Source organism: Callospermophilus lateralis, chromosome 10 (genome assembly GCF_048772815.1).
Source record: "Callospermophilus lateralis isolate mCalLat2 chromosome 10, mCalLat2.hap1, whole genome shotgun sequence".
In the NCBI taxonomy this organism is placed as follows: domain Eukaryota; kingdom Metazoa; phylum Chordata; class Mammalia; order Rodentia; family Sciuridae; genus Callospermophilus; species Callospermophilus lateralis.
In genome coordinates, this window is record NC_135314.1 from 103,228,197 (window position 1) to 103,240,529 (window position 12,333).

The 12,333-nt window shown below is 35.9% G+C and overlaps 1 protein-coding gene and 1 pseudogene across 1 annotated transcript in view; one reads left to right on the forward strand and one right to left on the reverse strand.

Moving 5' to 3' along the window:
- Nucleotides 1–12,333, reverse strand: part of Ppm1l (protein phosphatase, Mg2+/Mn2+ dependent 1L) — a 289,523-nt gene that overhangs the window by 126,641 nt on the left and 150,549 nt on the right. The window lies entirely within an intron of this gene.
- LOC143409039 (small nucleolar RNA SNORA70) lies at nucleotides 12,139–12,235 on the forward strand (annotated as a pseudogene).

Sequence of the window (12,333 nt, forward strand, 5' to 3'; positions counted from 1 at the left end):
GTGCCTGACATATTGATGACTTTCAAAATAAACAAATAATAAATAAAGCAAGCTATTACATAATTTTATTTAGTGAAAATACCGCCAATACATAAATCCTTTCCTTTCAATTGCTGTGAGAATCATGGCCTTATGAGAAGTGACATCACAGTAGATACTGAGATACCCAAAATCAATCTGTCTCATGTTAAATATCTGTGAGAATTGTATGGTCCTAAGAATATAAAAAAATATAAGATCTCATCTACCTCAAAAGTCTTTAGACTTAGATGAAACTAAGTTTGTATAAGTTAGGAATCAAAAAGATGCAAATGATGAACCTGGTGGATCATTCTCACTTTGAGAGTAATCATCAGGAAATGGGGTGTGAAAATAATCTAAATCCAGAGCTGCAGGATATAAGAAATTAGATGCCTATTTCCAAGTCCCTGAAAGAGCAACTATAAAATGGGTTTATGAGCATCCTCTAGGTATTCTGGAATGTAATCAGTAGTGGATGAAAATTTCTGATCATTAGTAATCTCCATATGACTGAGAAATAACTCTGAATTACTTGGCATTTGCTGATTTCCTTTGTTGATGATAAGAAATGTTCTGGTCCCTGCAAATCTAGCACTCAAACTAACCAAACTCCCTCATCACAAGTATCCTTAGTTAACTGACATGTTAACTGCCTTCCATAAACAGGGTTGTGTTGTTATATCACAGAAGTTCAAAAAGTTGTACAAGTATGTAAAGATTTTTATTAAATAAAATAATTTCCTGTTCAGGAATCTATTCATGTTTGAAATTTTATGTATTTGGAATATTTAGAAACTTGAGGGTTCTATATTTATAGGCTTGATTTATTAGATTTGAAAGCATTTCTCACACACTGAAATTGTAAGTCAGACAATTCAAATACTTAAAAGGAAAAAAATACCTATATTAAGTTTTTAAGCACAGTTTAAATGTTTAATCAATTTTGTAAATGAGACCAAATATTATTCAAAGGCCCCTTAAAATTAATATTAAACTTTCTTTGCTTATATACACAAAGAAAGAAAATAGAAGTGGAAGCTGAATTTTAAAGAACATAAAGAAGAACTAGGTTTTGGGGGCTATAATTGTAAAAATATTGTCAGATTTTAAAATTAAAATTAAACCTTTGAACAGTTTTTTAGTCACACACCAAAAATCACCCTCAAGAACATCAAAAATCTCATAACCCCACTGCCTCTGTTGATGATCCAAATATTCAGCTTCCTGATTGGCCAGTCACCTCAGCTGGTCTTCGTGCAGAAATGTCATCTAATGATTTAAAAGCGTAATTGTAGGCTCTACCACAATTATGCAGGAGGAAAGATTAAATAATTTGTTGTTTTTGTTTTCTGACATTCCTTACAGAATCATACCACATTGAAAAATAGGGATTGTCTCAACTTCAGAAGTTTTAATGAGTTTTGACAGTGAAACTCAATCAGATTTGTCTTTGGCAAAACTAGAGTAAGAAAAAGTGTTTTGTAAATTTCTGATTCAGGCTAAGAAGATAGGGCTTTTCCATCCCTAAAAACTGATTGTTAGACAATGCTGTCAGTCACTTCTGTGCTGCTGTTTCTTAGGTATGGCCATCTTAAAATGCAGGCCTTCTAACTTTATCATTTTGGTGCCAGAGGGGACCCTAGGTAAGCAAATTTTCATACTACAAATTGAATGATGTTATAGTCAGTTTCTAGTATATGAAGAAAGTCTGAGGAATGAGTAAAATATTATCAGGAATTCAAGGGTGGGGGTGGTGTGTCAGATAGAAAAACAGTTTTTTGTTCAAACTGTATGACAGCCAAACACATACCAGGTATATAGGATCCTAAATCCTTAAGTAATAGAACATGTCATGATAGCCTTGTGAGCACATGTGCACACAGACACACAGACATAAACACACCCACACACACACACACACACACACACACACACACACACAAAGCAGGTGACTGAGAATTCAATGTGGCAAGATACAGAAATCAAATGTAGAAATACAATTCCTGGGTTTCAGCTGTCTCAAGGAAATGTGCAATCTCCTTGTGGGATGGGAGATTATATACTGCATTCCTAAAAAATAACTTCCTCTTATTGAGAGAAAAGTAAACAGGCTTTGTGGCCCTTCCCTTTTATCCAATTAGAGCTTCCAGATGGGTCATTAAACCCCATTGTGAAAGAAAAGGCCAAGAAGGTCCTTCCACTGAGAATATGGTTTTTAGAAACCAGGAAGGGGAGTGGGCAGGCAGATGGTGCCAGTAGGTCCTTCCAGTCTTGAGGGCTTGGCTCTTGTGCCATAGTACTTCCAGAGGTGGCAGAATGCCCTCAAACTGATGTGGTCACTGGTGGACTCTAGAATACATTGCCCATGTTGGCTCTGGGGAGCCTACCTGCAGGGGCAAAGACTCTGGGGTAGGTACTTTTGAGAGCAGCCCAACTCAAAGAGTAGACTGCCATTTTGGCCTTGCCAAAGTATTCAGAAAAAGCCATAATGGCCATGATGATGGTTCAGGCCCAGGCTTATCCCCAGGTTCCCAGGACCCTTAAATACAGTGTGAAACAGAGTGATGGGCAGGTGGGGGAAGGTTCCACTGATGACTGACATCAGATTCCTCATAGCAAGAAGGGCTTAAAATTGAGTGATAAACATAAAGACAAATAGTTTCTTCAACCCAAGTCTCATAGAGTGATTTGTATATTAACTTTCTAATGCAAAATAGGTATATGATATTTAGATGCAGGAGGATATTTTGACACAGGATAGTTTTTGTCAGTCTAAAAACAAACTTGAGATTTTTACCTTTTGTATAACAAGTAATACAATATATGCAACAGACATCCTCTCCCTTTCCAAAAGGCTTCCTGCATCCATGAGTCTACAAGCTACTACAGGGCAACATGAGCATGAGGCCCAGTTCTTTTTATCTTTCAGACAACACTCTCAAAATGGCTACAATGAAATAACCAGTTTTGGAAAAGAGCCCAGTTCTTAAGTGGCCCAACTATGATCTCAGATAAATGAAAAAGCAGAACACAGTTGACACTGAGGCCAAATGGAGGGAAAAAGCAAGAAAGAAAAGGAAGTCCTTACAAAAGATTTGTAGGACACCCAGACTGCTGAATCAAAGGATTCAGAGAGCTGTTTCCCACAATATATTCTAACCCAACTTCATGGAGTATTTAGTGGGTTTTATCAATTTTATTCCAAAACTAAATAGTATTGATGTTTATGATTCTTTCTCATAAAGAATAAAGAAATTAAAGTCATTATCTTAGTCTGAGAAAATGTGACCATCTTTCTCATTAACCATTCCAGTGTTTAATAACATTCTCTTTAATCTCTGATTTATTCCTCATACTCATCTTTAAATTTAGTCTCGATTTCATTTGTATACATCATTGTACTTCCAAGTCTAATTACTTGCACATGGCATGTTGAAATTTAATGCTATTGCCTAATAAAACAAACTTGTCAGTAATAAGCTTTTTCTCATTTCTGAATTAAAATAATTCCAGGAAACACTATTTTATTAATTTCTAGATCCATGAAATAATACATGTCTTATTATTCTATTTCAGTCAAATTAATAATGAGATACCTAGAAATGGTTCTTAAAGGATCACTTTCTAAAATAACTTTTGAATTATCAGAATATATTCTCTCTAATTTTTTAATTTGCTGCAAATACTTATATGTTAAATAAGAACTCTTAAGGAAAAATATATTGAGTCCATAAGTTCTCTATTATATTAGATTATTTATGCATAGCTTCACTTTTTAAGTTTAGTTTTCTTTCACATCTTAAAGACATCTCTAATCTTACACTGAACTCATAGTCTCTGTGATGCTTTGTAACAAATTTCTAAACAGATCAGAGTACAAATTATCAAAAAGCTTTGGCATGCTGTTTTGCCAAAGTACTATACAGATAAATCTTGACTGCCCAGAAGTTATTATGGATTTATTCAGTCATTTGTTTACTTTACAGCTATTTATTAAGTTTCTACCATGTCCCAGTGCTAAATGCTAGGCATATATAACAGAAAGACAGGGAAGATGAGCAAACAAAAAGGCAACCATGAAAAGGGGTTGTGAGGGGGGCTGGGGTTGTGGCTCAGTGGTAGAGTGCTTGCTTAGCATGAGTGAGGCACTGAGTTTGATCCCCGGGACCACATAAAAAATTAACAAATAAAATAAAGGTATTGTAGCCATCTATGACTTTAAAAAAGGGGGGGGATGATGGTGGGTTGTGAGTTCCATGACAGTACAAGCAAAGAGTATCCAAATGAGGGGGCAGATAAGCAAACTTTTCCCAGTCAAAGTAACTTTGGCATGTGAGTTCACAGGGTAAGAAAGGTTAGTGTGCAAGTGCGTATGCACAGTGGGGCAAAAGGAGGACCCAGAGACATTGGACAAGGTATGAGGTAAAGTTTTCCAAAGGATGTAAATGGTTAAGGACTTAAATCTTGACACATAACAACTTTCATTTATTTAATTGTTTGGGCTGAAATCTATCTAGAATTTTATTACAAACAAAGAACAAAAGGAACATAGATGATAAATTAATATTTTCTTTATAATTCAGGGCCATCACATTATTAGCATGTGGAGTCCATCAGGGTCCACTGGGATTTGCTACACCTACATTAAATGGTCCCAAATTGGCCTTAATTTGAAATCATACCTTTTTTCTCATAGTTATCTTCCCAGATCATTTTCATATGGTAATATGGTATCAATGGTTCTGCTTAAGAGTCCCTCTTCACCAGCCTTTTGCTTTTAAAAAAAAAAAATATTTACTAATTTAGTTGTAGTTGGACACAATATCTTTATTTTATTTGTTGATTTTTATGTGGTGATGAGTATCAAACCCAGGGTCTCACACATGCTAGGTGAGCGCTCTGCCACTGAGCCACAACCCCAGCCCCCTGCCTTTTGCTTTTAATAGCTGTGGATGTGAAAAATGGACAGCCAGGCTTATGAAAAGCATGCCAAAAATAAGAACTTTAAGCTCTGAGTTAGAGGCTAGAGGAATTTTGCTGTGCTTAAAGAATATGAGAGTGCAAGAAAGGCCCTTATCAATCTATTCTAGCCTTCACAGTTCACTTTGCTTAGTGTTCATTGATTTGTTATATTAAAGGTAAATAAAGTAAAAAAAAAATGCAAGATCTAGAAAGGTCAACAATTTCTAAAAGTGGAAACACTTTCACTGACCTGTCACTCTAAATGTTACATAATAACATTGTCAGTTTAGATGAATCTATACAACAAACTAGAACGGGCCATTTATAATGATAGTAGATTGGGAGATTTCTTTAACACTTTTAATGCCTTTAAGCAATATGAAACCAAATTTGTCCCATTACTTCATTTTCAAAAGGCTTACTCAATGTCACTAAATACTATACTATCGTGTGAGACTCTAAGTCAATGAGAGCTGATGATATATTAAGTTGTGGAAGACCAGAAACAAATGGCATTAAAAGTATTCGAGAATCCTAATCTTTCTCATCCTTAGCACCTGTTCTTCCAGCCTTTATGCCTGTGTTCTTCCCCAGGGGAGTTAGCTTGCAATAATGCACAAATATGGCACAAAAAGTAGCTGAAAAGCAAGCATTGAAAAGTCACTTTAAAATTGGTAGTGGTCAGGTTCTCTTTTTACTCTTATTAGGAAAATCTGACTCTAGCAATAAGCTCCATGGTCTTAATCATGCACATATTCAACCCAAGAAACAGAACAAGAAGCATATGGAGGAAAAAGCAGTAACTGAAGTTAGAAACATATGTTTCTCCAAGGGATTGCCAGGAAAAAAAAAATAAGTGGAAACTGGTATTCAACTGGCAGCTGTCTTTAAAAAAAAAAATGTAGGCAAGCATCATCACTCAAATTCATTTCAGATTATTAAACTTAAAGATGACAAAAGGAATATTTTAATCTATATTTTATATTATACATTTATTATTCAGCATTTTATCCCTCACAGTAACTACAACAGTTTCCCAAACTTTACGATTTTTAATAACTATTTCTCAAATGTATTAGTATTTAAACCCATCAACCAATCTGCTTTACATTATCACATCTTCAGCAATTTCTATAATGACACACTCCTGTAGGAGCAACTAATTTTCTGGCATGGATATTTACATTCTATTAGAAGGCCCTAGGAGACTCAGAGAAGTGAATTGCTGGATTGGTGGGATTTCAGGCCTTAGTTGAGGGCAGGAAATATCTTCAGAATCCCTCAGACAGCTGTCTCTTGGTATTTTTATCCTTACTTTTAAGGGTTAGCTCTCACAATACAGAATCCTTATAACAGAAGACAGTCTGTGCTTATAGAAAGAGTACCGACCCTGGACAGAGAGGCTTTTCTCAAAGAGTACATTAATTTCTTTCTCTGTTATATTAGTGGGCAGAGCTAATTGTGATAATATAAATGGAAGCCCTTTATAAACACATAAAGTCTTATATCTTAACCTGTAAGAGGTCGGGAACTATGATTTGCTCAATAATGACAGATAGATCCCACCCTGAATAATAATTTGTCTGAAACATTAAATTAGGAAAAACTGAGAGAAAGATTTGGCCTGGGCCCTGGAGGGGGTTTATAGACTGAACACCCAGATGATCTCTAAACACCATTCAGCTTTCAGGGTTGGTTTCTAGCCTTACTAAAATCTAACCATTACCATCATTATTTAGGGTTTCCCAAGCCTTTTAAATCCCAACTGTCCCTTTTCAACACTGCAACTGTCTTAACACAGATTAATCTCATAAATTGAGAATTTTATACCAATTTCTCTGTTTTGTCTCTTCAATTCAGGGATAAAAATTACTCTCAGGGGCTCAAAAATACCTCTTCCAACAAAACAGAAAAATTGGTAGTATTATGGGATCCTTGCAAAATGGTCAACATTGCAGAAAGTGGAAGGGTTAGAGTTCTGAGGTTCACTGTACATACTCTTTGTGTTCCTCCACTGGAGGCAAAGGAAGTTATTAGTCCTCCTTGGAAATGTCTCATCCCATGGGTGATGAGACTGCCTAGGCTGGAAAGCAATGCTAATGTACTCTCTACCAGTGGGGTTTGTTTTTTCTCATAGCATAGGCACATCAGGAATACAAGACAATTAATACAATAAAAATTAGAAAGTTTGGACCTAGTGAAAGGGGCTCAAGGAGACTTCTTTTAGTCTAAGTCATGGATCAGAGGACAAAGGAATACCCACTCACAACCAGTTAAAAACAGCTCATTAAAGTTAGGGCTTCCACAGAGGGCTTTTAGCAGAGTCCAGCACAATGAAGAATATGCATTTGGTAAGAAAATCTGTCCTGTAGAACTCTGCAGAAACTAAGAGTGCTAGATGGCTATCATTGACATATGGGGTCCTGCCTAGCCACTCCTCAAACTCTCCACCACAGCCACATAACACAAACTCACCCTAAATCTTACCAATCTGACAGTGACATTTACTCCTTCCAAGAACCCTCTCAGTAACATTAATCTTCAGTCAAGACTCTTTCTTATATTCTGCCACACCTAACAGATGCAAAAGATGAGACTATTTGTACCAAAACAGGACAGCTGTGGAAGGAGAATACCAACACAAATCCCAGTTGTCCCTGAAGCTACACATGTCCCTCATATTCAAATCCTCACACATGAGAGCTAATTCCTTCTACATTATAGGTGACTGGATGATAACCTCTTTGGTCATGCTCTTTAATCTTCAACCAGGGTATTTTTAAAAACCACAACATTGAAGGAGTTCATAGGATAAGTTCAGATTTCCCTAAGCTTAAATGTTTTGAGTTCTAAAAGAAATGGCTTACTACAGTGCAATCATTTTGGTAACCTGCTGCCTACCAACTAGATGCAATACCTAAAGAGTTATTTCAATTTCTCTAAAAAACAGCACAAAAACTGAAGAAACACTTCATAAGAATGCATGTGTAATATTAAGAAAGCTTATAAAAACATATACACAAAATAAATGCATAAGACTTAGGAAATAACTGAGTTTTTTTGAAAAAAGAAAAGAAATGTCATAGAATTAAACTCAAGATTAAGTTTCAAGTTTTAAATATATTTCAAAATTGAGAACCAACAATGATGAGCATTATTCTTCTTCCTACGTAGTCAATGTTTTAACAAAACAACTAGCATCTGTCTGTCTGTCTCTCCATATTTTTTATTGGTGCATTATAGCTGTACATAATGATGGGATCTGTTGTTACATATTTGTACATGCACATAGTATTACTCCATAGCAGTTTCTCCTCCTTCTCCACTTGTCACCTCTGGTTCCCTTCCTCTAATAATCTCCCTCTGATTTTCATGAGATCTCTCCCACAAATTTCTTTTTTCCTCTCTGGTTTCCATAAATGAGAAAAAAACATAGATCCTTGATAATAAGCTTGCTTATTCATTTAACGTAATGGTTTGTAGTTCCATCCATTTTCCTACACATGACATAATTTCATTTTTCTTTATGGTCCAATAAAACTTCTTTGTGTATACATATCATATTTTCTTTATCCATTCATCCATTGGTGGACTCCAAGGCTGGTTCCATAGTTTGGTTATTGTGAATTGTGTTGTTATAAACATGACTTCAATTCTTTAGGATAAATACCAAGGAGTAGTATAACTAGGTCATATGGTGGTTCCATGCCTAGTCTTTTGAGGAACCTCCATACTGATTTCCACTGTAGTTAGACTAATTTACAATCCATCCAACCATGTAAAAGTGTTCCTTTATCTCCACCTCCTTTCCAGTATTTATTATTTGTATTCTTGGTGACTGCCATTCTTACTAGTATGAGATGAAATCTCAATGTAGTTTTGCTTGGATTTCTCTAATTGTTAATGATGTTGAACATTTTTTCATATATTTGTTGGCCATTTGTATTTCTTCTTTTGAGAAGTGTCTGTTTAATACATTTGCCCATTTATTAATTGGGTTATTTGATTTGTTGGTGTTAATTTTTTTAGTTCTTCATATATTCTAGATATTAATATCCTGTTGAAGAGTAGCTAGCAAAATTTTTCTCCCATTCTGTAGGTTCTCTCTCATTCCAAATTGTTTCCTATGCTGTGCAGAAGCTTTTAAATTTGAGGCCATCCATTTATTAACTCTTCAGCCAGGCTCTTCTTTCATTTGTGACTTAAAAGGGAAAGAGGTAGTACTCTTGACAAGATTTGACAGAACATGACACTACTCCTGACAAGACTTGACAGAACATGACAAGATCTATCATGACAAGAAATTGATTCTTCAGCTATAATGCCTTCCTTTCTCCCACGATTAACCAAGTCAGAGCATTGCCTCACCCACAGAAATCACCTGCACATTTTTAGAGACCTAGAGTTACTCCTGTAAATGCTGAAGAACCCCTGCAATGTGAAGGCCCAGGCTAGAAAGCAATGCTAAAATACTCTCCCTTCAGTGGGGTTTGTACACAAGGGCAGAATTTAGAGCTCCTTGGCAGGGGCAAATATACAAGTTGCTATAAACATAGTTTTTAAATTATTTAATATAGTCCAACTGTTGACTTCTAAAATCTCTCCTTAGAAAAAGAAGAGCTCTGTTTGCTGACAACATGATCCTACATTAATAGGACCCCAAAAACTCCACCAGAAAACTTCTGAAACTCATAAATGAATTCAGCAAAGTAGCAGGATAAAAAACTAACACTTATAAATCATTTGTGTTACTATACACCAATGATGAATCCACTGAAAGAGAAATTAGAGAAACTATCCCATTCACAACAGTTTAAAAAAAAAAACAATAAAATACTTGGGAATCAATTTACCAAAAAGAGGTGAAAGACCTCTACAATGAAAACTGCAGAAGACTTAAGAAAAAAATTGAAGATCTTAGAAGATGGAAAGATCTCCCATGTTCTAGAATAGGCAGAATTAATATAGTCAAAATGGACGTACTACCAAAAGTGCTATATGGATTTAATGCAATCTCTATTAAAAATCCAATGACATTCTTCATATAAATTTTAAAAAGCAGTCATGGAATCCATATGGAAAAAATAAGAGACAAATAATAGCCAAAGCAATCCTTAGTGAAAGAAGGAAGCAGGAAGCATCAAAATACCAGACCTTAAATTATACTACAGAGCTATAGTAACAAAAACAGCATGGCATTGGCACCAAAACAGGCATGAAGACCAATGGAATAGAATATAAGACATGGAGACAAACCCACATACAGTTATCTCATGCTAGACAAAGGCACCAAAAACATGCATTGGAGAAAAGATCCTCTTCAACAAATGGTGCTGGGAAAACTGGAAATCTATACATAATAGAATGAAATTTAGTTCCTATCTCTCACCTTGCACAAAACTCAACTCAAAGTGGATCGGGGACCTAGATATTATACCAGAAACCCTGCACCTACTAAATGAAAATGTAGGCCCAATACTCTAACACGTTGGTTTAGGAAACAACTCCCTCAATAAGACTCCTAAAACACAAGAAGTAAAACAAAAAATCAATAAATGGGATAGTATTAAACTAAAAAACTTCTTCACAACAAGGAAAAAAAATCAAAAGTGTGAAGAGACAGCCTGAAGAATGGGAGAAAATCTTTGTCACCCACACATCAGGAATTAATTTCCAGGTATAAAAAGAACTCAAGCAAAAAGCTTAACAACAGGGACTGGAGTTATAGCTCAGCAGTAGAGCGCTTGCCTAGCACTTGTGAGGTACTGTGTTCGATCCTCAGCACCTCATAAAAAATAAATAAGTAAAATAAATAAAGATCTTTAAAAAAAAAAAGCTTAACAACAAAAACAACAAAACCCCAATAATAAATGGATAAATGCGCAAAGGAACTAAACAGACACTTCTCAAAAGAATAAGTATGAACAAATATATAAAAGAATGTTCAACATCTCTAGCAACTAGAGAAATGCAAATTAAAATTCACTGAGATTTTATCTCATACCAATTAGAATGACAATCATCAAGAATACAAGTAACAACAGATATTGGCACAAATGTGGGGAAAAGGTACACTCATTCACTGGTGGGACTGCAAATTAGTGCAATCACTCTGGAAAGCAGTATGGAGATACTAAAAGAACTAGGAATGGAATTTGACCCAGTTATCCCACTCCTCTGTATATATCCAAAGAATTTAAAATCAGCATACTGCAGTGACACAGCTACATCAATGTTTATAGGTATATGATTCACAATAACTAAGCTATGGAGCCAACCTAGATGCCCACCAACAGATGAATGAATAAAGAAATTGTGGTATAGATACACAATAGAATATTACTCAGTCATCAAGAAGATTTTATGACATTTGCCAGTAAATGGATGGATCTGGAGACTAATATGCTAAGTGAAATAAGCCAATCCCATAAAACCAAAGGTCAAATGCTCTCTCTGATATGTGGAAGCTAACCCACAAAAAGGGGGTGGGAATGAGTAGAAGAAAAGAATTTTAGAGAATTAGAGAAAGGGAAATGAAGGGAAAGGAGGGGGGATATAAATAGAAAAGACAGTGGAAAGAATCTGACATATTTTCCAATGTGTACATTTAGAACATACCACAGTGAAACCTACCATTGAGTACATCCACAAGACCAGGGCCCTAATTAGAATAAGATATATTCCTTGCCTGTATAATTTTATCAAAATAAACTTTATGGTCATGTATAACTAAAAAGAACTAATAAAAAATTAAAAACAAAACCTCTCCTTCCCTTGGCTTCTATGACAACCCCGATTTCTGTCCTCAGACTTCTTTATGGTGTTTTGTCCAACCACTCCTTACACAGTTCTCTCTTTGGCCATCTTTTCACTGATCTCCCTCCAGAGGCGGAGGGCTCATTTATTCTCATGGCTTTTTTTTTTTTTTTTAAAAGAAAGAGTGAGAGAGAGTGAGAAAGAGGGAGAGAGAGGGAGAGAGAGAGAGAGAGAGAGAGAGAGAGAGAATTTTAATATTTATTTTTCAGTTTTTGGCAGACACAACATCTTTGTCTGTATGTGGTGCTGAGGATCGAACCCAGGCCGCACACATGCCAGGCGAGCGCGCTACCGCTTGAGCCACATCCCCAGCCCCTCTCATGGCTTTTAAAATTACCTTTGGCTCAGTGGACAACAGCTGCAAACAGCAGCCTCCTTGGTAGTGTACACAGCCTGTGGCTTGTATGGACTGCCTTAAGGCACCTTGGAGATGGCCCTTTCCATGGATGTTCATGTCTCTAATCTTGTGGTTCCCAATTATGACATCAAGTAGTATGTGGGGTGCCTTTGGAAAGCCCCAGGGCATGGTGGGCA